Raw genomic sequence first — 26,772 nt, 5'->3', positions numbered from 1 at the left:
TAACCGTAAGTGATGACTGCAGTCATAGTGGTATTATGAGAAACATTTCTTTATTATGAGAAAGTTCAGTGTGTAGCAGGAACATCTGATGTTCTCACAGAGCAGGAAAACAGCTTGAAGGCACAGGTTTCATGCTGTGTGAATCTTGTGAAATTTAGGGATACTATTGGTTAGCAGCTAGCATCTGAGCATGCAAACTGAAAGAGCCATGGCAGCAAGAGAAGTGATCACATCAGGAACCACCTCACAAGACTCAGGTGATATGAGACCAGAAAGCAAGTTAGGAGGACTCTTAAGGCAAAGCTCAAGATTATTCAGGTTAGTGAAATGAGATATCAAGGAGCTAAAATTATTGAGAAAAGGGATCTCAAGGGAAGATACACTCCAGTTTTCATTGAAAAAGGTCTAGATATGTCTAGATCAAACATAACTACATATCATATGTCTAGATAAAACATAACTGTTGAGTGCATAGGAGTAGCAGTGAGTTATAAGACCTTTTTCTTTCTAGAAAAACAGAGTAAATTGAAAATGTTTTTCCTCATTATGCTACCAATTTCAGATGTTAATGATTAAGTTTTTAATTACACTCTTGATGGGTAACTCTGTATTTGCCTTTTTTCAGATTCAAATGACATCAATGGAAATGAAGTTAAAAGAAGCTTCTGCTTCTTCCTTTCTAAATACAAGGCACATTTGCAAAATCAAGGCATATTTAGCCCTTAATTGCAGAAGATATCTCTGTTAAAAAATGAATAAATCTTGAATATTTGTAATTCATTCCCACAGACAGAAAGCAGAATTGCATTTAACAATCACCAAGCAGTGCACCTGTAGTGCATGAGGAGTTAAATTTAGCAGTTATCATTTGACAAACACAGTAGATGTTAGTACCTTCGCCAGAAAATAGCTAGAAAAAGCTGTTCAAGTTCTCAGTTTAAAGTTCCTGTTCATTCCTTCTACAAGGATGTATAGTATCACTGTAATAGATCACCAGGGCTGCTTTTCTCTGATGTATTGTTGCAATATATCATAAGAACTGTGTCTGACAGGAACATGAATTTCAGACATGGGCTTATTTTATATGTTTTATTTGAGGATACTCTTAAAGAAAATCAATGTGGAGTTCAAGAGCTGGCACTGGGGCTTGAGAAATTCCACAGAGCCTTAAAATGCTAGAGGCGTCACAAAAGTTTAAGGAAGTGCGAATGCAGGATGAGATGGGCTACCCATGGATGTTCATCTGATGAATGGAATACTAGAAATTTGTCTGGATAAATTCTTCAACTCCTAGCTCATCATGAGCCAGCAGTGTGCCCAGGTGGCCAAGAAGGCCAATGGCATCCTGGTCTGCGTCAAGAATAGTGTGGCCAGCAGGAGCAGGGAAGTCATTGTGCCTCTGTACTCAGCACTGGTTAGGCCACACCTTGAGTACTGTGTCCAGTTCTGGGCCCCTCAGTTTAAGAAGGATACTAAGACACTTGAACGTGTCCAGAGAAGGGCAATGAGGCTGGTGAGTGGCCTCAAGCACAAGCCCTATGAGGAGAGGCTGAGGGAGCTGGGATTGTTTAGCCTGGAGAAGAGGAGGCTCAGGGCAGACCTTATTGCTGTCTACAACTACCTGAAGGGAGGTTGTAGCCAGGAGGGAGTTGGTCTCTTCTCCCAGGCAACCAGCACCAGAACAAGAGGACACAGTCTCAAGCTGTGTCAGGGGAGATTTAGGCTCAGGGTGAGGAGAAAGTTCTTTACTGAGAGGGTCATTCGTCATTGGAATGGGCTGCCCAGGGAGGTGGCGGAGTCACCATCCCTGGAGGTGATCAAGAGGGGATTGGTCGTGGCACTTGGTGCCGTGGTTTAGTAGTCATGAAGTCTGTGTTGACAGGTTGGACTTGATGATCTTTGAGGTCTCTTCCAACTTTGGTGATTCTGTAATCTGTGGGATCACTTAGGGACTGAAACACTGTGTTGCTAGGTCTTGCTGTTTCCTCCCTAAAAATAATTTCAAATGAAAGATTGAACTGCTAGAGCAAAAACAGCTTAGGTGGGGAGTTTTTGTTTGTTTGTTTGTTTGTTTGTTTGTTTGATACTTCAAGAGGTCCCAGTCATACACAGTCTATGGAAGCTTCAAAAACTTTTCTAATTAAAAATAAATTACAGGAAGTAAAGTATGTTTTATAACATAGCAGCAGATAGTAGCTATTGGCCTCCTCCAGCTCGCACCACAGAAATCCTTCTTATGGAAGGATTTGAAAAGGACTTGACAGCACACTTGGTGTTAAGTCCACATTGATGAGCAAATAGGACAATCAAGGTGACAGTACATTTTACTTCACACAGATACCAGTGTAGGTTTGTTCAGAAAACAATGTCATATAAGGATATTCATCAACAAATAAACTTAAGGAGGACTTCTCTGCCCATACTTTTGAAATGGGTTTCTACTAATCAAGATGGATTTCACAGTTAAGGATGTTTGGATGTGAATGTTCCTGCTATCCAACCAGTTTAGCATGGTGTTTGCCACACCATTTGCACAGAGATCAGAGCTCAGAACATTTTACTAGTAGCAGGATTCAGGAACTAAAGCAAATCCTTCTCTTTCTTGATTTTGTCTACATGGAATTCATAAATGTTAAAGCCAGGAGAACCATTAGATCATCACATCCAATCTCCAGTATACCACAGGCTATTACATCCAATTATTCCTCTATTAAGCTCAATAATGCATAACCATCTTTCTCCTAAGGCATCAGCCTGTATTTGAGGTACCAAGAGACAGACAATCTACTATTTTCCCTGATTTTTCTTGATAATCTGAAGGTTAATATTCACAATTAAAACTACTAGCACACATTGTCTTTTGTATTTCTTTAGATCAGCTTTCAAGCATGACTTTTGCCTACTTGTCTTGGCAAGATTAAAAGCTCATTTTGTATCCACTATTTTCTCCACATGAAAATACTTGAAAATTGTAATCAAACCACCTATCTTCCTGAGGCACTAGACAGATATGAGTTCTTTAAGTCTTTCACAGCAGTATGTTTTTTCTGCTCCTGAAATCTCTTCTGTTCTTTCTGTACCAATGTAAGTGTTGCAGGACCATATAAAATACATTGATGCTAGAAAGGTATCAGGTATTGCTTCCTCTGTCTCAGCAATCCTGGATAATCAGGTAAAAATAATCTCTTACAGTGTCCTGCTTCCTGTAGCCCCAAAGACAACCCATTTCTTTTATTCATGGATATGTATTTGTTTTGCAGGGAGTCATGTAACATAAGGATCTCATGCTGAGTTGTTTCTTGATTCGAAGCCATAAAATTACTCATTCAAATAAAATCTAATCCTTTCTGTTTTCCTTCAGAGTAAACCAAATAAAAGCAACCTTCTGCAGAGCATTTCTAAATTCAGAATTGCACATTTCAAGGAAAAGGCTTTAACAAAACTGTAGCAAGAGTGAGCCTGGATTTTCACCCGTTGCAGATACTAGTCTGTACTGTACAGCACAGACACACATTGCCATAGGATTGCAGGTAACAGCCAAATTTGATACAAGTTTACTTAAAATTCAGCTCAAACTGGTGACACCACCTCTATTTCACAAATTCCAGGCTTTGCCTCCCAGCACACTTAAGGTAGAGGAGGCAATACTGTCTGACAGAGAAGTACTATCCACCAGGGAGGGTCCTCCAGAGAGCTTCAGAACTCCACCTATTGCTATGATCCTGTTCCTGTCTGAATTCCGAATGTCTTATCACTTTCAGCTGCAGATCTTTGTTCCCTCTTGTGTGTCTGTGTGTGTATACCTATATATAAAGGTAAAATTCTCAGATCTCTCAATCTCTGAACCTGTGACTTTTGCAAAGCTTTGGTCTCTGAAAATGAAGAAGAGAATGTGAACTTGTAGCCTTGCAGTGCCACTGTGATCCTTCTGTCATGAACTCTCTGAAAAAGAAGGTGATGAGAATAATCAGGAGAAAATAGCTGCTTTCTTATTTGAACAGCCATGACTGTTCAGGTGCAGCAGTTATCATTAGGTCTTTTCTCAGTCAGTTTATGCTCTGTGCAGTGGTCTCAGGCAGTCCCAGGCAGCTGCATTTCACCTGCTGAATAGCTCTATTTTCACACAACACGATAGTGAGAGCACAGCTGATGATTACCCTGAGACCTGAGAGTCTGTGCAGGGGCCCTATTCTTCACACCCTGTGAGGTGTAGATGGAGAAAGAATGGCTCGTGCTTCACAATTTATAGGCTTAAAACAAGCGTCTTTCTCTTTAAAGGGAAAACAATAACAGCACACTCTCAACCAGTATGATTACATCAGCACTTACATCCTATATTTAAAAACCTATCTCCCCTTAATTCTCTGCATGCTGCCTTCTATTACAAAAAAATTAGAGCATTGTGAAGGAAGTGTCTATGGTCTTTCCACTGTCCTAGCTGGTTAGGATAAAAAGCAGCAGCAGAATTACACTAGTGGAGTTCTCATTTAATAGGAAAGAGACTGCTGGCACTACTCTGCTTCAGCATAAGGGTTCAAAGAGGTTGAACCTCTGAAGAGCATCCATAGCATTTTGGGGGTTTCATTACTCTTCCTCTCAAACCCTGGAAAACTGTCATCATGGAAAACTTAAATCTGTATCCAAACCTTGAGGATTTGCAGGAGATGAAAGCAGATCATTAGAACTATGATGTTTTGTAATGCTTAAAACGTTCTTATTCATGACAGCCTTGTATAAAGAAGAAAAAAAAAAAATCAAACCCAGCACTGGGTCTTTGTATAAAAATCTGTGTCTCCTTTGCCATTTCCCTGGCCTGCCAAAATCCTATTACAACACTGAATTTGCAGAATTCAGCAGCTGGTCCAGGACTGGTACACCGCAGCAACAGTGTATTGCCATTAAGAGCAGTTATTGCATGCAGGGCTTTACCTTTCTGACACTTCAAACATACATTAAATATGCCAAACAAAAAATATTAATTCATCATACCACACTGAATAGAACACATTTCTGTTCTGCCCCCTCAGGAAAATCAGTCAGTGCTATTAGATTCTCAGTAATCCCAGCAGGAATAAATGAACCCCCAACTGTGGAGCCAGATAGAGCCTTCAGGGAGACAGGTGTTTTCTTGCTGATCTCCAAAGAAGTGTCCTATTCCCCTGTACAATGCTTTGAAAATAGATTAGAATGTATTACATCCAGCCAAATAAAATATTGTCAGAGATCATGAGAAACCTGAATTTCACACATAAGGGCAGCAAAATCAATGGGTGCACTTCAGGGGGTTGTATGATACCTGCAGAATGAGAGTGAGAGTAGGGAGAAGATGATGGAAAGGTGGGAAAATGACAGTTTGCCTATGTGGTCATCCAGTTGTCATCAGAAGCCATGAAGTAGCGGGGGGAAGTCATTATTCACTCAGCAGTCTCAAGAAACGTCCTCATACAATACTCCTAATGCTTTTTAAAATTAATTTGATAGTGTTAACACTCACAGGTAATGTTTGGGACCACAACTTCTCAAGGACTGTTATTCCTTCACTCACTGTTATCTTAAAACATTTTCATAGAGTCAAAGAATTGCTAAAGTTGGAGAAGATCTCTAAGATCATCAGGTCTTCCACCTGTTGACCTAATGTCACTATGGCCACTAAACCTTGTCCCAAAGTGCCATGTTGAGATGTTTTTTGAACATGTCTGGGGACAGAGACTCCACCACTTCCCTGGGCAACCTATTCCAAAGCCTGACCACTCTTTCAGTAAAGAAATGTTTTGTAATATCCAATCTAAACCTCCTACACCCTGGCTTTGGGATAAGAAATGGTGGAGGGGGATATAATGTCCTCCCGTCCTTTCCACAGTTAGATTTTGGGGACTGTAGTAAGGTTTATGTTGTTCTGTTCTAAGCTTGGTGGATGATAAGAAAATCAATGTGGAAAACTTAAATCATGTGTGGGAGAAGAATCTGGTTCCTTCAACCAAAAGAAATACTACAAGAGAGGAAAAACAGATATGTAATCCTCTAGTTAGATGCTTAGGCTTATGATTCAACACTTCAGAAGAGCTGGGAGCTAAAAGGGTAAAACAACCCCAAATTTGGCATCCAGAAGCTGATCCTGTGTCTGATAACTGGGGATCCTGAATCTGTTAACTAGAAAATGTTAAGGATCAGGCAGTGTTCAAAGCCAGTTTCTCTTTCCTTTCTCACGAGCTTACACACTGTTGTGCAAGGCAGGACTTCATGCCAGGGGAAAACTCCCTCTGTGCAGTATGATTTTTTCTTTAGCACCTACTGCTGCCATGTGAAGGAACAGTGCATTCAGCTCTGTGGATCTCAGGTGTACTCCTCCTGATCCTTCTTACCTGCTTACAAAAGAGAGCTATTTCCTGTGTAACTAATACTCTGTGTTTACTTAAAAATGCATAAAACACATGGTTAATTTCATTAATTACCCTCTATCATCAACAGAATTACTTCAGGCAAGCACTGATACTACTGCTGCTTCTCTCCCCTTCTTTCCTTCACACAATGGAGAATATCTCCACAAAACTCTGGCTAGGGAAAAAAACCAAAACCCTAACATGTTTCCTTGGTAGGTTATGATAAAGATTTTGAGTCAGTTCTTTTTAAATGTCTCCTTTTTCAGATGTTATTTCCTAAACTTAAGGAAATACTTTGTATCAAAGATAATGAAAAGATAACCATTCTATCTGTTCCTTGTCATCCAGGTAATCAGTGCACTCAGCCATAGAGGGGAAAGAAGAACAAAAATAAAATGCAGGGAAAGGTGAGAATGAAGTGATGAAGAGTCTACATTTTTCTTTCATCTATCAGTAGTTTTTCAATGAATTACAATTAAATATATGTTAGGAATTCATGAACCTTGCCTGATCTTATGCAGGACAAAAGAGAACACAAATTACAGAAAACAGCATCCAAACCATTACCAAACAGACACAAATCCGCTAAGTAGCCAAAACATATAATATAAACAGAGATTTTTCTTACCTTAAATATCATGTAAATACAAAAATACAACAGCATTACTCAGGCACATCAAATGCCTTAAGCTTTCCCCATCTTTTATGTTATAAGTCTGCAGGCTATTTCCCCTTGTACAAAAGTATAATGTTCAGATAAGCAAACACAAAAGGAAAGGTTCCTTTTTTTCCTCTCTCCTGATTATGGGGATGCCTTAACCCCTACATCATTTCACAACTGATCTCCATGAATACTAATTCAACTCCGCCTGACTAGAACAGATTCAAAGGAGTATTTGGGATAACCCTGATTCTGACAGAACAATGGTTCACCCATTTTTGTGCCAAGCAAGAGACAGCACCTCCAATCACATATATAAAAGAGGTAGAACCACTGCCACATGCATTTTGTAAAGATATCCTAATTATTGAGTATAATCTGTTTCCAAATGACAGGTGGAATGCATCTCTTCAGCCTGTGATAGATATTCAGCTGTCACCCAGGTAATACATACCACATAGCTTAGGTAGGTTTCCATAGAGGGAACATCTTCCCCAGATATTTGGTGGGGGGTGGATTCCTCTTGGTGGCAAAGCAGACTAATTGATGTCCTTCACCAGGTTGAATCCTCAGGCTTAAATGATAAAAAGTGTTTATGCACTGTTACCAAGTTCAAAAATTGTGTGTAAGTAACTCTTGTTCAACTTTAAAACAAGCTGAGTGCTTACAATTCTCAGGGGAGCTTTAGGTATTAAATAATCATCTAGAATAAAAATCTGGTAAGAACAGAGTTGGCTTTTAAACTCTAAGATACAGACTTAGAGGGATAATGTTTCCTTAAGTGGTTTTTTAAAGTAGTTTTAGTATTTTAGCTATAATGTCTTCCTTTTCACAAAAGAATATATTAATTTGGTTCAGTCTGTAGAAATTCTTTGTGCTGTAAAATTCAGGTACAGGTGCTTGTTTTTGTGAATGATGATGCTTATCTGATCAATCACAAAACAATCATAGACTCAATAAGGTTGGAAAAGACCTCAGAGATCATCAAGTCCAACCTGTCACCAACACCTCATGACTACTAGACTATGGCACCAAGTGCCACATCCAATCTCCTCTTGAACACCTCCAGGGATGGTGACTCCATCACCTCCCTGTGCAGCACATTCCAATGGCTAACAACTCTCTCTGTGACGAACTTTCCCCTCACCTCGAGCCTAAACCTCCCCTGGCGCAGCTTGAGACTGTGTCGTCTCTTTCTGGTGCTGGTTGCCTCAGAGAAGAGACCAACCCCCACCTGGCTACAACCTCCCTTCAGGTAGTTGTAGACAGCAATAAGGTCTCCCCTGAGCCTCCTCTTCTCCAGGCTAAACAATCCCAGCTTCCTCAGCCTCTACTCGTAGGGCTCTCACCAGCCTCATTGCCCTTCTCTGGACACATTCAAGTGTCTTGATGTCCTTAAATTTAGGGGCCCAGAACTGGACACAGTACTCAAGGTGTGGCCTAACCAGTGCTGAGTACAGGGGCACAATGACTTCCCTGCCCCTGCTGGCCACACTATTTCTAATGCATGCCAGGATGCCATTTGCCTTCCTGGCCACCTGGGCAGACACAGAGAACTTTCTGTATTACATCCATAACAAAAAGGAAGGTCCTTACAGCCTTTCTGACAGTAGACATTATGATAAATTTAAATCAAAGATGCCCTAAATTACACCCCTTTACCTTACAATTATATTATCTTCTGGATTCTGTGTTAGTGATGTCCACAGGGCTTTATTTTTGGGAAGGGTAGGGGTCTATGTAATATATTCGAACTTAACTTTGAAACTTGCTATCACATTTTTGATGGCTGATTTGCACTCCTCTGTCACTAACATAATAGAAGCACTTGGCTGTTTGTTGGTGGCAAGACCTTTGGCCCTTGTACCTCAAGACTAAACATGCCCAGTGTTATCCTTGCCAGTTGCATGGAAAATGTCTTGCTTCTTCAAAGCCCTAGAGCAAGATCTTTCCTTGAAGAAAAGCATAGGGAACTCTCTCTCTCTGGGCATGCATTTCAACTTGAGAAATGTTTCCAAAATGCAGGCAAAAAACTAAGCAGCTCACAAGTAGACTCAAGTTTTCTGCTCCCAGACTAGGATGACCTACTACCCAGATAAAGCTGAGGTGCTTTGCCTTTTTCCTGCCAGATCTGCACTAGCCCAAGTGCTTGATGAATCAGGAAGCATCTCAGAGAGGTTATCCAGGAAAGCACAACACGAAAAGAAGATGGAAGGAACAGCTTTGGTTAAGTCCATCCAAACCCTGGTATCAGGGTACCAAGACTTAGAAAGAAGCGCAATGCTTCTGTGTTTTACTGTTAAAAGAAATCTCATAATCAGTATATACAAAGAATGCCTATTTTCATTGCTGAGAAAATTAGTATCAGTGAGCTAGAAGCTGGAAAATATTTTCATTATCACTCTTCATATGCTGTCCACCTTCTGCATCTCCCACTTGTCCATAGCATAAATACATTGCTTATCTCTCCATAGGACTTTTGCTACTGCTCTATGTAGGCAGGCACTGCCATCCTTGCAGTCCCATAGATGTATGTGTAAAGATCTAAGTCACCCAGAACTCTGGTTTTCTTTTGCACTCATCTTTATTGAGGAGCAAAACTCATGAGATTCAGTTTTAGTTTATCCTTTGATTTTTTGGGATGCTTTTCAAAGTCATCTGTGAACTGGAAAAATGTTAAAGGATTAAACACCTCCCAGACAGAAGATTAAATAGGCTCTTACTTTTTTGATGGAATATGAGAGTAATACATTCCTGGCACTAAAAAGAGTTTGTATTATCACTGCACTAGAAGAAAATAGATGGTTACTAATAATGTTTTAATAAGAGGCAGTTGTTTTAATATAGTCATGTTATTCTGAGTGAGTCTCTTACCTTTTCTTCCCACGTCCCCTAATTGCATGGTTTGCTACAACACCCACAGTCCTATCTCTGAAGTCTCCAAGTCAAGGCTGATCTTCTGAAGAAGTATAAATTGTGTGTGAATGACACCTGGAGAGCTGTCTGCACTTCAAAACACACCCATGCACTGGGAGAAATTATTCCTATACACTGGCAAAGCAGGGGTATCATGCCAGGACATCACATCAGCACACAGGTCTACTGCTGCTACAGAAGCAGGGAGCTGCATTGGACCCCTGAATTACCAAAAGGAAAGCAGAGTATCAAATACACTGCATATATTTTGCTACTGATGCAGCTTTTTTTTTGCATACAAAGTGTATTTCTACAAAGAGTAGTGAATCTGTATGTGTTTGTCTGTGATATGTTAATCAATGCAATGATATATGCACACGTATGCTATGCACACAAACACACCATCTTTCTATGTTATAGCATGTTACAGTAATACATTTTAAGCACAAAAAGAAAACCAACTCAACCAAAAATCCCAGATGGGAAAACCTGAAATCATCTTCTCATAGCTGAGACATCAGGCTACTTGCTGAAGGCTTTTCTCCCTTATGCTGGAAAAATGAAGATGTTTTAAAGCACTGATGATTGTGCACTCATCCAGGTTTATTTCATCAACTTATTTCTTTCCTGCTGGACCTTGATTTTACCATACAACATAAGACAGAGCACCAAATATCTTCAGGCTCTATTTGAGCTTCACACCTCTACTTGAATTTTGATGAGAACATTCACTTCTGGAGTCCCAACTTATGTTTCTTTCTCAGTCATGTATTTTTCTGTCAAACCACATTTATTATCTTATCATGGCTCTTTGCTTTAGGTATAATCAATCATCCTTGCCTGCAGCTTCATTTCAGATTAGCCAATAGCACATGACAGGCATTTCAACTTTTAGACATTGCCTATTTTTAAAATGGAGATTAATTCTTAAAATAAGATGCAGTTTTAGTGTCAAGATAATTAAATTTTTCTAAGAGATACTATCTTTCTTTTTGCTGCATCAGCTCTCCTGAACTCATACCTTTAGAAATCTGCTACTAGCCCCCCAAAAAATCAATAGGTTCTGCAGTCCAGCACAGAGATTTTTTTTTCCATTAATAAAATAACTTTATTAACTGTAAGAAGCATAAATTGCTGAAGCCCTTTTATATTTCAGATTGCCTCATCTGCATGAGAATCAGCAGCAGTGTTTGTAAAGTGGCTGTCATTGCCAAAAGATGCATTTGATAGATCTCCACTGTATGTTTTGCAGTATTGAAGGTTTCTTTTTGTTTGTTCTTGTCAGCATTGTTCAGTGGAGCCAAAACTGGTGGAGTCAACTTAATATGAGTCAAGTGATGTGTGAGTTCCCTTGCACAGTCCACGTTTTATTCAAGTTGTTGAGGCTTTGTGATATCTTTCAGATACCTGTCGGTGTCAGGTGGTGTTTGGGTTTAAATAAAAAGAGGGCAAAATAGAGGATGATTACCTTGCCATTTAAAAACTACTTCTCTCCACACCCCTCCCCCCATCCCCAACATTTTTTGCTGGATGTTGTAATTTTTCTCCTAATTTTTTAGATGAAATACAAAAACTACTCTGCTTCTGACCGCTCCTTGTCTCAAGCACAAAAATACAAGAGATCCAGCAATTATAAAGGATTTTGTTTGTTTTCCTCCCTCTGGCACAGACAAAGAATCAAATTCCCCTACTGGTAAGAAAGCAATTTTACAATGATAAAACTGGGGTATGCTCACTGGGCTAAGTTTTAGCACAGTGCTGTTTCTATTTTTAGTGGCTTTCATTCCAGAAGGACCTGAAGCAAGGTACATAATGCAGCTGCTATTTGTCGCTGTTATGCTGTTCACTAGCTCTCACTTATACAGACTACTATTGATTTCAACAAACTTTGGTTCCGACAGTTAGAATTAGGCAATTTTCCTACTTTGGAAAAGAGAAAAAAGAAGAATTGGTCCCTGGTTACTCTCATATGATTGCCTTTACTGCCTTCAGTATCAATCAAGTAGCTGCAAGCTTCCAGGGCAAACTCTAATAACGTTAGCTGAAAGGTTCCTACCAACTTCCATGTGCCTTGGGTCAGAGTTTTAGTGGTTCCAGTTCAGCATATTTTATTCCAATGACTTTGAGGTGCACCTAGTTTCAATTTAGGGAGGGAGCTTTGTCCCTGCATGGTTTATCTTCATCCATACTTCTACCCCATGGTAAGTAGGAGAAATGCTTTCAGGATGATAATGAGCATTTATATTGCTTTTGGAACAATGGCAGGTGATTAATCTTTCTTCCCCTGGAAGTACTGTCAAAAACCTACCCCTTCTCTAAAGCTCATCTACTAGCCAACCTGGTTCCAACCTGTTCTTTGGCAAGTGAAAGCCTGACTCAGTTTTGCTTTTTAAAACAGGGAGAATAAATCTCCTTAGCATAGCAGACCATGAGGAGACTCAGGGGTGACCTTATTAGTCTCTACAACTACCTGAAGGGAGGTTGTAGACAGGCGGATGTTGGTCTCTTCTCCCAGGCAGCCAGTACCAGAACAAGAGGACACAGTCTCAGGCTGCACCAGGGGAGGTTTAGGTTGGATGTTAGGAAGAAGTTCTATACAGAGAGAGTGATTGCACATTGGAATGGGCTGCCTGGGGAGGTGGTGGATTTGCCATCATTGAAGGTGTTCAGGAGGAGACTGGATGGGGTGCTTGGTGCCATGGGTTAGTTGTTTAGGTGGGTTGGATTGGTTGATGGGTTGGACCCAATGATCTTGAAGGTCTCTTCCAACCTGGTTTATTCTATGTATTCTACGATGTCATAAACAATCAAAAGAAGTCAAATAAAACTTTCACCCAAAATTTCAACTTCTCATTGAAATAAGGAGTGTTTTTTCATTATATTATTTTTCCTTTTCCTTTTTTCCCCTTCCAGTTTCTGAGGGGCTGTGGTTAGGTTGAATTGTTAATATCCTGGTCAACATAAAAAAGCATTTCAGATGGGGGAATAATCAAACTTACACAAGAGGAAACAAACCCCCTGAGTCTAGTAAGGTCCTGCTGTATTTCCTACTTTAAAAGACAGAAGAAGAAAACAAAACCAAAAATCAACCCAAACATTTCTTTTCAAAAAGGCTACAAGAGTGTCAATTAAATATGTCTGAACCAGAGCTCTAAAAGTTGAGAAGAGAATTCAGGATAGCACTTGTCAGTGTTACAACATGAATTTCCAAAGGGTTCTGGACTTGAAGGTATGGTGCAAATAAAATACCAAACTCTCTGGCTTATAAATACTTCAAAAAATTCTCCTGTTCTGTTCTTTTGAAGTCAAGCTTTCTGGGCAAAGACCACAGTAGAATGCTGAACTGCTCTGAGAGAAATACTTTACTAGTAAATTAAGGTAATAACTGGAGCTATCAAGTATGGAAAGAAACAAACTAAAAAGATTAAGACTGAGATGCCCTAGTTTATAAAACAGCCTTTGATGATAGTTATTCGGAATGTTAAACTGATATCAGATACAAAAAAATCTCCAGAACAACAACAACAAAAAAAACAACCCCAAACCACTAAGACCTTCAGTAAATCACTTAGTCCTCTTGATCTTTATATCTCACAAGAATAATACAAATGTCAAATAAGTTCCTCACAGTCAGGTGTTCAAACAGTGAGAAGATTTCAGACAGGCAAAACCTGTTTCTTCAATGGGAAAAGAGAACACAGTGGTCAGAAAGCAGATGTATCAAGCTGACAGGTCAATCCCCTAAAGCCTAATGTTCCTGTGTGCTTCTCATCTGTTTAAGCCTTGCCCTGGTCAGTGATTGGTTTAGTGATCTTGTAGTTATTAACCTCTCTGCAGATGAAAATTATAATATATGCTTAATGCATTGTTAGTAGGATCTGCCTTTACCTCCAGCCAAATTCCTTCTGTCCAACCCTATTTTAACCTTCACTGTTGAGGAGCTGTTACTATCTGTGTACCTTTAAAAATGAGATACACCTTATACCTCTGAGTGTAATATTAAATATGCAACATCTAATATGAATTATCTTACACTGAGGACAAGTACCATCTTTTCAAACTTTAACAAGACTGAAATTAAACTCATACATAGAACTGCATCTCTGAGCTGTCAGCTTGCGCAAAAATATGTTTTACTGAGCATGTTCCACATGTGCAAGAACACACACACACAGGGCAACTTATTCCAGCAGTTAATAAAAATTTTAAAAATACGTAATACCACATCCAATCTGTCAGTTAGAGGGTAGAAGGGCTCTCCAGAGGGATCTTGACCGGCTGGACAGATGGGTGAGTCTAACATGATAGCATTCAACAAGGGCAATGGGGCTGGTGAGAGGCCTCGAGCACAAGCCCTACAAGGAGAGGTTGAGGGAGCTGGGATTGTTTAGCCTGGAGAAGAGGAGGCTCAGGGGAGACCTTATTGCTGTCTACAACTACCTGAAGGGTTGTTGCAGCCAGGTGGAGGTTGGTCTCTTCAACCAGGCAACCAGCACCAGAACAAAAGGACACAGTCTCAAGCTGTGCCAGGGGAAGTTTAGGCTCGAGGTGAGGAGAAAGTTCTTCACAGAGAGAGTTGTTAGCCATTGGAATGGTCTACCCAGGGAGGTGGTGGAGTCACCATCCCTGGAGGTGTTAAAAAAGTGATTGGACGTGGCACTTGAAGCCATGGTTTAGTTAGTCATAATATGTTGGGTGACAGGTTGGACTTGATGATCTTTGAGGTCTTTTCCAACCTTGTTGATTCTATTACTTTATATTGTTGTTGGGGTTTGTTAGGGGTTTTTTTGTTTGGTTTGGTTTTTTGTTGTTGTTTCATAGGTATGCAGACAAAATGTTACCATAGAATTGAGTAGTACTCCATGAAACAACAATTACAGATGATCATAATGAAGCCATTCCTCATTGTTGCCCTGAGAGAATGCACAAAATAGATGAAAGGTTTTCCTAGAAAACTGATGCAGAAGATTCAGCTGTCAGAAAGATAAATAGCCTGGTGTAGTAGTTAGAATAATGAGAGTTTAACCATGGAGTGGAACCCATTACAGGGTTGAGAGGGGTTATCCTCCCCCTCTACTCTGCCCCTGTGAGGCCACATCTGGAATATTTGGTCCACTTCTGGGCCACTCAGTTCAAGGACAGGGAACTGCTTGAAACAGTCCATTGCAGAGCTGCAAAGATGATTACAGGAATGGAATACCTTCCCTCTAAGGAAAGGCTGAAGGAGCTTGGTCTCTTGAGCTTGGAGAAGAGGAGACTGAAGGGTGACCCTATTATATGTTTATAAAGATGTGAAGGGCAAGCATCAAGAGGACAGAGACAGGCTTTTACAGTGATGTTCAATGATAGGAGAAGGGCCAGCAGGTGCAAACTGGAGCATAGGGGGTTCCACATGAACATAAGGAAAAACTTTTTCACTGTAAGTGTGATGGAGCACTGGAACAGGATGCCCAGAGAGGTTGTGGAGTTGTCTTCTCTGGAGACATTCAAAACCTGCATGGATGTGTTCCTGTGTGACCTACTCCCTGCTCTGGCAGGGAGGTTGGACTAGATGATCTTCCAAGGTCCCTTCCGATCCCTAACGTCCTGTGAAATGAAATGCTTCATGGCCTAAACATGTTTTCTCCTTTATGGAATAAGAACACATATGTGCTCTAGAGCCACTTCTAGTATATTTTTACAGGACTATCTGAGATTTTGGACTACCCTTTTCCAGTCTTGCATTCTGTAATTATCTCTATCGATAATCTCCATTTTCAATTTTATTTTCTCCTATTATCCTTCAGAAGATATCCAAATACTATAATGGTCTTTCTATCTTTCAGTTTTAAGTTCAAAGAAAATTCTTCATGGTGAAACAGGGAAAATGCATCTCAATGTCAAGCCTAGGGATGTGTTTCAGACAATCTGTTGTACATGCTCTAGCGGCAAGAGCTGCAATAAATTTTCTCATGAAAGTGTTTTATGCAAGTATAACAGGCAGTAATTTTCAGATTAGATGTTTGGACAAAGAATGCATGAAAATACATATTTTCACATAGCAGGCCATTTGGGCTTCTGAAAACCCACAAATGCTGCTGCAATCCACCCAGTAAAGTACTTGATATTTAAAAAAACCACACCTTAGTCTCTCCAATAGCTTCCTAAGTTTTTTGCACAGGTCTCTGATAATACATTTGACTTCAGGCAGCCTATTCATTATAGCTGAAACTAAACCCAGCACCATACCAGTAATTATGATGGAAAACTAGAGTGAGAGAGAACTCACTTCTCCGGTGAATTTGTCTGTAGAATCTATTCATGATGACCCAGACTGTACTGGAGTCTCAACGTGATGCTGCAATGCTTTCTGTGCAGCTGTGGCCCCAAAATACACCTGCAATGCCCTCCATTTCTGGCAAAACATAAACCACGATCACAAGGTTACTAAATCAATATTCTCACCCAGTCTGGGTCTTTGGCTGTGCCTTCACAAGGCATACCTTCTGTCCACGAATCACTGGTTTCTACAGTTACCCTCCTTCTCTGAGCAATTCTGATTATTTGTAGTTTTCAGTCTAAAAGTAAGAGTAAACTGAAAATGTCCAGCTGCCAAAGTGAGACAGAAATTGCCTATCCACCTTTTTGTTGGAGAGTCTCTTCAGCATTCACAGGGACACAGACAACAATGGTTTCACCAATCAAGTGAAACAACAAATTGACCTTGTACCGGATGCTCATTCAAGCAGCATTTCACTCTTTCACTTTTCCTTGATTTTCTACCAACCTACCAATCATAGAACAGAACAGAATAGAATAGAATTAACCAGGTTGGAAAAAAGGTGGACAGGCTTTAGCTGCATTTCACAGGACAAGTTGAAGATGAGTTGCATGGATTACCAAGATGGAAAAGGGATATTAACAAAGGCTAATCAAATTCTACCCCCTTTGCCGCTGACTTCTATAATGTTCACACAGCTTGAATTTGAAAGCAGGTTTAAACCAAACGTTGAAAGACACTGAGTGAATTGCCCTCATTGCCCTCTACCTGAAGGGTGGTTGTAGACAGGAAGGGGTTGGTCTCTTCTCCCAGGCAACCAGCACCAGAACAAGGGGACACAGTCCCAAGCTGCACCAGGGGAGGTTTAGACTCGAAGTGAGGAGAAAGTTCTTCCCTGAGAGTCGTTCATCATTGGAATGTGCTGCCAAGGGAGGTGGTGGAGTCACCGTCCCTGGAGGTGTTCAAGAGGAGATCGGACATGGCACTTGGTGCCATGGTCTAGTCAGAAGGTTTATCGAGACAGGTTGGACTTGATGATCCTTGGGGTCTCTTCCAACCTTAGTTATACTGTGGTACTGTAATAAGACTCTGGGATAACACAGAGGCAGTATGCACATTGAAATGCTCATGTTACACTTGTGTGGTTTTATGACCTGGTATAAATACAAAATGTTCAAGGGTTCAGAAAAAAAACAAAGACAATTAAGAAGAGAGCCCACATCAGAAGCAGTCATTCACTTGATGTTAAAGATGTGTGTATGTCCCCAGCATACTGAAGCTCTTCGATAAGCCCTAAGTGATATATGAAATGAAAAATCCTGGAAGACAATTCTGTGCAAACAGTGCTGTTTATGGAACAAAGAAACACAAACAGTGTGGGGGGGAAAAGCCCCAAATTCTAAAGAAAAAAAAATAATAATAATTTTAGAAAAAGGACTAAAAGGAGGTTTTTTATTTCTTTTTTAATTGCTTGTGGTAGTGCTGCTCCCTAGATAGCCCTTGAGAGGAAATACACGTTTGGAGACTGAGCTCTCTCTCCACACTCTGATGCAAACTATAGAAGAAGAGTAAAATATTCAGTAAAATAACTTGAAAAAAAACCAAAATCCATGAGATTTAAATGAGTTTTCCTCTATATTTCTAAACCTGCCTGTAACATTGAGGAGACTGTTACAGAGAGACTGCTGATATCCAATTCACGGTCAAAATGAAGTGAGAAAGTTGTGCTTTTCAGCAGAGGCAACATCTACTATAAAACCTAGAGACCTTTTACTGACACTGACAATTCACCAGGAAAGGAATGCTATGAATAAACCAAGCAATACCAATTTTTAAGATAAAATATGGTTTTAAGGCAATCAGCAGTGCCCTCACTGTCAAATTTGTCAGCAGTGCTCGACAACACCAATCATGACTTGCTACTGAATCATCTCAGACGTGACAAAAGAAGAAAGAATTGCACTGACCCTGCATGTAGGGAGATCATGACCCAGAGGGTTCCAGGCATTATTTAGGATGTACAGGATGCACAGGATTATAGGATTTCTCCTGAGGTCTGGCCGTTTTTTCAAGGCACTCCGCAGGTTATGCAGAAAGCTGCTCACACATAACTCTCTGAACAGACTACCTGGCCCTACCGAACCAGAAGCAAGTCTGCATATTCTCGAGCACCATCTACTGGTGCCTTTTCTGTTCATAGCTGCGCAGCTCACACGGAGCACCTCACTACTAGGCTGAGCAACTGCTAATTCGCCTTTTGTAAGACACCTCATTATAGACGCTGAAAATGATTCTCACTAATTGTCTTAACCTCGGGTCAAAGCCAGTGTTCCAGGTATTGGGGAAAAGCAAATGATCTTCCCCAGATCTTTCTTTTTAACTGGCTTTGGAAAAAACTCTCCATATTCCTGAAATCTACTGCATTCTCTCTAAGATCTTAAATGCTGTGATTTTTCAACGTGTTCTCTTTAGTGTTGCAGTAATTCATCTCAAGTTCTTTGCATTTCATTTGGAATTTCTATACATCTATTATTTACTACTTGGATGTGTGACTCAAAGCCCTTTAAAGTGGAAGGATCTTTCTACCTGAGCTCTGGACTCCAGCACTTCATTACATCAAAACTTCAGGGAAAGTGTGAACCAGTAGATAAAAAATGCATCACAAGGCATGTATTTACAAGATTCCAGTAAAAGTTCTGAACCTTTACCTGTGTCAGCCACTGGAGAATGGGTATAGAAGAGTAACCCAGTCCTGGTCATTGTAGGTAAAATTTGGACCCACTACAATCAAAAATTCTCTTTGATAAGATCTTCTCTTGAGCTGTGTTGTGTCTTGACTACACCAGGAGGGAAATTCAGCAAATGCTGAAGGTTTTGCTGGACTTGCTATACCTTTCTGCTTCTATTACAGGGTTACTGTGTTTAAGACACAGGCAATTAGCAGCAGTAATATACCCATTTGGGAGCATCCAAGGTCAAGAGCATGCTAATAGGAACTGACATCTTGCTGTCCTTAGAGAATGCAACAGTAGGCAATACCAACTGTAGGTTTTTCTAAATAACCTGCTGTAATATTGCACAAAGCATCCCCTGCAGTAACTCATGACACAAATTCTTTGTTTGGGCTTAGCAGCTAGTTTTGGACAGACCTATCCCAATGCTGGTTTGGATCTTCCAAGAAGATGGGGCACAAAGTAGTAAAGCATTTTTTTTAACCCCTAAGTGATTCACTTAAAGAACCAATGATTGAGTTACTACTGTGAGACAATATCAGCATGTGAATATTCCAGTCTTAAAATATCCATTAAAACCCAATAATCCCTCAGCAGTCTTTGTACAGCTAGAAATCATTCGCTTTCCAATAACATATACACATCTTATGATGTTAAGAGGTGAAATAAAAATTATTGTTTATAAAACCAAGAGTCACTTTTATACATTAATATCAAATATTAAAATGTGGGACATATTTTTTAAGAGAAAAAAAAAAACAAATATTTTTAATCCAATAGGAAAAGTGGCTTCAAAAATTTGAATGTAAGAAGTATGCTTATCATTTGATTTATTCCTTTCTTAGGACATCAGAACAAAAACAGGCAATGAAAATAAAAATGTAGGGTAAAATGGTGGCATTTTATAAAATATTTTCCTCCAGAGATGTAAAATCTGAAAATGTTCATAGGAGAAAAATACACACACACACACACAAAATCAACCAGGTTGGAAAAGACCTCAGAGATCATCAAGTCCAACCTAACACATCCTGACAACTAAACCATGGCTCCAAGTGCCACATCCAATCTCCTCTTGAACACCTCCAGGGATGGTGAATCCACCAACTCCCTGGGCAGCACATTCCGATGGCAAATTACTCTTCCTGTGAAGAACTTTCTCCTCATCTCCAGGCTAAACTTCCCCTGGTGCAGCTTGAGACTGTGTCCTCTTGTTCTGGTGCTGGTTGCCTGGGAGAAGAGACCAAGCCCCTCCTGGCTATAACCTCCCTTCAGGTAGTTGTAGACAGCAAGAAGGTCTGCCCTGAGCCTCCTCTTCTCCAGGCTAAACAACCCCAGCTCCCTCAGCCTCTCCTCACGGGGCTGTGCTCCAGACCCCTCCTCAGCCTTGTTGCTCTTCCCTGGACACATTCAAGTGTCTCAATGTCCTTCTTAAACTGAGGAGCCGAGCCTTGTGTTAAAAAGGAGAAGCTGCCCATTTGTGATATCCTTGCAACCATGTTATGAACATTTCAATGGAAAACTCCTTGCCAATAGGATTACTGGCTTTCAAAAGTCTGCAGTCCTGATTCTGCTGCTCTCAGAAATATTTTTCTCATGGCCACAACTTCAGCATCTCAAACATGGCACTGCCCCAAGCAGAGGCAGTAATGAAGAACATCCTCCAAAAGAGGAACCAGACAGTGACAGAAGCAAAGCTGGTATGGGACCACCTCCCTTTTAAGAGAAAACCTTTCTGCTGCAAGCCAGCTCTGCCCACCGCAGTAATGCAGAAAGCACCAACCATACAGCTTGGTATTTACATTACAGACTCTGGTCTTTATTATTGCACACTGCCAAATGTGGGGGAAAAAAATCCCCTGTTTGAAGATGTTTTGGTTTTCTGGGGTTCCTTTAAAGAAGTCCTGCTGGAAAACTAGGCGAGATCTATATATACAGTCTCTATGCATATAAAGTAGATATTTGCAGAACAGACTTGTTTGCAGTAGCAAGGAAGCCTCACACAGGAGAATATAAAGCTATGCAAGCACAGTAAGTACAGTATATGTAAAAATATAAGCATTTTTTACTTCTGCTAGGTAAATTTGTTTGCTAATCCAGACATATCACAGCATTTTGTCTACAAGGCCTGAGCCAACAGATGCACTTTGCCAGATGCAGAGAGATATACCAATATGCTGCAGTTATTCATCTCTTTTTTTGGCAGGGAAGCTAACTTAGAGGGAAAGGGATCACAAAACCAACAGTTACGAGGGTAGATGGAGTGGACAATTTAAGCAATCTGAAATGTTCCAGCTTTTGGAAGAAATGAGAATATCTTTAAAGCAACCATGCCAATTTTTGCCCCTGTGTGGGACAAAGCCATGTGCCAGAAAACCCATGTCACCTTCTCTAGCCTAATAACACTTCTCTTCCTTTCTGCTCTCCTTGAGAAAAATCTTACAGACCTTGAGTCTTGCATTAATTTTCCTCAGGCTAATTAACATGATTTTCCATCTCATCAGCAGGGCTCTGAGCCACCCTCTGCTGGGGCGAGCCACAGTTAGCTCAGGTGTTCTGACTTTTTCTGTCTGTGATTCTCCTCATCTTGGACAAAAGGTAACAAGGACTAATGACCAGCCAGCCTTTAAAACCCCAACAAACATTAATCCAAAACCAAAACATCTAAAAGAAAGCAGAACTTAATGTGTTGCATGTATGTAGCTTTCCAAGAAGCCCAACTAGTAGATCTAACCTCTCACGGACTTTTCCAGGGTGGCTGTGTTCCTGGGCAGCTGATGGCAGCTGGCCACCAGCTGTTTGTTACCTCTTCTGTTTTCCTGAATGACAGATATAGACTCTTGGAGGTGAGTGATTTCCCTGGTGTTGTTCATGAGTTTGCCAATGCACTCTAATTTGAAGTTTCCTGCAGAGCCCTCATCAAGGGAGAGCTTTTCATGTGAACAACCCTCAGGTTGTTAATCCTCTTTGATCTACCCACAGAGCGCAAGCAGCCTATTGAGAAAGGGCCATCTGTTGTCTCATGACAATTCTACACCTGTTCTAAGAAGTTTCCCATGGGATAACAATTCCAATTTTTCTAATCAGCTCTACATTTGATTAAAATCAAGTATAATGCTTTACATTCTAAAAGGTGTATGGGGGAGTGTTCCCAAACATCAACAGTTCCAGGGTTCCTTTCAAATGTTCTTGCTATCCAGTCTAACCCCAATTCCCTGCCTATTGCTATCTGTAATAAGAATCAAACCATAGTTGCACATTTCAGTCAAATAAAACAATCAAGGATAAAGCAAATTGCAATAATTCAAAGGGCTGGAAAATAGCTGCAATAACAGAAGTACTTGGCAGCAATATAAAGAAAGATTAAATTTTAATTAAGTTCACAAAATTAATGACAACAGCAGCAGTGTTTTTAGACATCTTTGTTTCTGGTGGCCAACTTAACAAGCTGATTCTCTGGAAAACCTGAACTCCCAATTTTGGGAACAAAACTACTTTAAAGGGGCTAAGATTTCTGCCTCTGTTTCCCTAATTCCACATCAAATCATCATTTTTGCAAGTAAAACATGTTTGTGCAGAAGCAAACCTGTAATATCCCAAATTTTCTACCATTTTATGACACTATGACAATGACATGTTGTAACTCAATGTCTCAAGACAAAGCTTCTAAGACAACTCTAAACTGATGATTCAGGAGGCATTATAATACAAAGGACCTCATCTCTCCTAGATTTCATCTTTTCATATTTTGTGCAGCAAGGAAGAGAGAGCTGCATACAACTGGAGTTGCATACACCTGGAGGTGTTCGAAAAGGGATTGGACGTGGCAGTTGGTGCCGTGGTCTAGTCATGAGGTCTGTGGTGACAGGTTGGACTTGATGATCTTTGAGGTCTCTTCCAACCTTAATGATACTGTGATACTGTGATACTTGAAGCCATGGTTTAGCAGTCATGAGGTCTTGGGTGACAGGCTGGACTTGATGATCTTTGAGGGCTTTTCCAACCTTATTGATTCTATGATTCTAATTGGTGACACAGTCCTCCCAGTGTGCAGTCTCTACAGCTCTAGATTGTAAGTGTACAAAACATTAAAATGTAACTGTATGTTTAATGGAGAAAAGTTGTTTGATCCTTAGATGAAATGCCTAGCAAATATCTGCTCAATGTAGTATGAACAAGCTACAGTTTAAAGATATTACATAAATAAGTACAGATTGGCCTTTGTTCCTTATCCACAACAGAAGGAAGCTAAAGACACTAGAAGGACATCATCAACTTCTCACTTATTCAAACACATACAAAAGAAAAGGAGCTCTGTCCTCATCTAGGCCAAACAACAGTGCTATTTCAGTCATGCTGAAGTTAAGTTTTCTCTTCTAACAAGAGCCATTTTGTTGTCAAAGCCCTGCGAGAAATCCCTTATTGAGATGTTACCCTTGAACTTTCTCCGTATCATTTGCTTGACTCAAAGGCCTTGTTTAAGTCTGATTGTTAGCATCAGCGAGGTTTTTGTCACAAAGGAGGGAGAGTTGCTCCTCCATACCCTGCCTGGACATGAAACATTGTTAATCACTCAGCTTTTGTGATGTATTTTTAATGACCCAAATAGAATAGAACAGAATAGAATTAACCAGGTTGGAAGAGACCTTCGAGATCATCGTGTCCAACCTATCATCCAACACTACCCAATCAACTAAACCATACAACCAAGCATCCTGTCAAGCCTCACCCTGAACACCCCCAGCGACGGCGACCCCACCACCTCCTCAGGCAGCCCATTCCAATGGGCAATCACTCTCTCTGTGTAAAACTTCCTCCTAACCTCCAGCCTAAACCTCCCCTGATGCAGCCTGAGACTGTGCCCTCTTGTTCTGGTACTGGTTGCCTGGGAGAAGAGACCAACCTCCGCCTCACTACAACCTCCCTTCAGGTAGTTGTAGAGAGCAATAAGGTCACCCCTGAGTCTCCTCCTCTCCAGACTAAGCAACCCCAGCTCCCTCAATCTCTCCTCATAGGGCTTGTGCTCCAAGCCCCTCACCAACTTTGTTGCCCTTCTCTGGACACACTCCAGCAAGTCAACATCCTTCCTAAACTGAGGGGCCCAGAACTGGACACAGTACTCAAGGTGCGGCCTAACCAGTGCAGTGTAATGGGGCACAATGACCTCCCTGCTCCTGCTGGCCACACTCTTCCTGATGCAGGCCAGGATGCCATTGGCCCTCCTGGCTGCCTGGGCACACTGCAGGCTCATGTTCAGCCTACCATCAACCAGCACCCCCAGGTCCCTTTCCACCTGACTGCTCTCCAGCCACTCTGACCCCAGCCTGTAGCACTGCATGGGGTTGTTGTGGCCAATGTGCAGAACCCAGCACTTGGATGTGTTAAATCTCATGCCGTTGGCCTCTGCCCATCTGCCCAGCCTGTCGAGGTCCCTCTGCAGAGCCTCTCTACCCTCCAGCAGATCAACTCCTGCCCCCAACTTGGTGTCGTCAGCAAATTTACTGATGATGGACTCGATGCCCTCATCCAGATCATCAATAAATACACCTTCCATGTAATTTTGTCATTGCTATCCAGAGGTGCATTAGCAGGTAACTACCCTTTCTATAATACTTTTGTAGGGTGGCTGTAAATGACATGGAACATCACTGTTCCAGGAAAATATTCTGTAGAGAAAGTCCAAAGACTACAAATGATTTATTGGAAAACCACTTAAGGAGAGTAAATCCTCCTTTTGCAAATATGTTCATTTAATGCCATCTTCCAAAAACAGCCCACAGAAAGTCTACCTAACAAATCACAGGCTATGACATGATGTCACATCACTACTCTTGTATTTGTTATTTTCTATATGGCTTCTAGAGAAGAAGAAGAATTTTTTATTGCTTTAACAGAGGGATGAGTAAATAGATCACAGAAAGATCTAAATGACAAGAGTCTGCCCTTAAACTACCCACAATTTCTAGACTGAAACTATTACAGATGTCCATGACAACCTATAGCAGCTACTTGGTTTCTGGGAAAATGACATATTAGCTATTGCATTTTCAACTATGACCTTTCTACTATTAGTTATCAAAATCTCCCTTTGACAGTCATCAATTGCATACTGTGTCTTTTTATGAAATGAGCTCCATTCCTGCTTTTTCCTGTCAGAGGGAAGGGAGTGATAGCACCAGAACTCATCTTGTGGCATTTCTGAGCAAACCTATGTGCTCATGAACTGATAGGCTGATGAACAGAAGTTTTCTGCTGTGTTTCTGAAGTGACCAGCTTCATTTGGTCCTTATACCATTGTGGTAACCTGTCCAATACTGTATGAAGAGTAGGAAATTTGTGAGAGGGTTTCAAATCATCACCTGTTAAGAGAGCCAAAGTGTATCTTTGTGGTGCCTCTCAGGAGCCTCTAATGCTCTGCCATAAACCAGAACAAACAGAGCTGGAAAATGAGACATCCTTTGGAAAATGCTGAACTACTAGTTTCTGGAACTAAGCTACATTAAAAGTGCTGAGGTATCAGAACATTTATTCTGTTTCTTACTTGATCCTGATCACAACTGTTTGTGCCATCTATGCCATATCCCCATGCTTCTTTTGTAAATTAAGGTTTACTTGAAATAGCTGCTTCTACTTTATAGTATCTTAGAGCAGTATAAAATAAGCTGAAGATGCATTTTGAGCTGTTTTCATAAATCCTATACATGCAGAACATGTACCTAACTGCAGGTAGAAAGAAAAAGCACTTTATGATATCTGTACCTCACAGTCTTCTTATGATACAGTGTTTTTTATTCCTGTTGTTGTTTATGCTCCACAGATGGGCATTGTGTGACTGAGAAACTAAATGGCCCAAACTGAAAAGAGAACTTGGGACACTGGAAGGAATTGATGCAGCTTCTCAAGAGAGCCATGTTAGTAATTTAAGCATTGAATTCATTGCTGACTAAAGTAGGATACCACACAATTAAGCTTCCCTCAGTTTAAGAAGGACATTGAGACTCTTGAACATGTCCAGAGAAGGGCAACAAGGCTGGGGAGAGGCCTTGAGCACAAGCCCTATGAGGAGAGGCTCAGGGAGCTGGGGTTGTTTAGCCTGGAGAAGAGGAGGCTCAGGGGAGACCTTCTTGCTGTCTACAACTACCTGAAGGGTGGTTGTGGCCAGAGGAGGTTGGTCTCTTCTCCCAGGCAACCAGCACCAGAACAAAAGGACACAGTCTCAAGCTGTGCCAGGGGAAGTTTAGGCTCGAGGTGAGGAGAAAGTTCTTCACAGAGAGTCGTTAGCCATTGGAATGGGCTGCCCAGGGATGTAGTGGAGTCACCATCCCTGGAGGTGTTCAAGAGGGGATTGGATGTGGCACTTGGTGCCATGGTTTAGTCATGAGGTCTGTGGTGATGGGTTGGACTTGATGATCTTTGAGGTCTCTTCCAACCTTGGTGATTCTGTGATAAGTTTTTACACTTGGACAAACCATCAAGACAAATGTTTCCAACAGAGGTCAGAAAGAGAAATTAAATTGTGAGAGATTATTTCTCTCTTTAAAATTGAAAAAATTAAATTAGCTATCTGTTCAGACACAATAGTCATTCTTGATACCATAGATCAGAGAGATTAAATAAGTGTGGAAGACATTGTACAATTAATATGACATTGTACAATTAATATTTATTTTTGCTCTTGCCACACTCTGCATGGAAAAAACTACTTTTCCCTAGATAATTTTAATGAAGGTATATTTTGAAAGTGCTCAGAAGAGCTAGAGTGGGTATTACCAGACTTCTTTCTCTGTCCTGCCTGATCATTAAGCTGGTTTTAAATCTGTACTC

This window comes from Dryobates pubescens, chromosome 2 (assembly GCF_014839835.1).
Source record: "Dryobates pubescens isolate bDryPub1 chromosome 2, bDryPub1.pri, whole genome shotgun sequence".
Lineage (NCBI taxonomy): Eukaryota > Metazoa > Chordata > Aves > Piciformes > Picidae > Dryobates > Dryobates pubescens.
The sequence above is the reverse complement of the archived record's forward strand: the minus strand, read 5'-3'. Positions refer to the sequence as shown.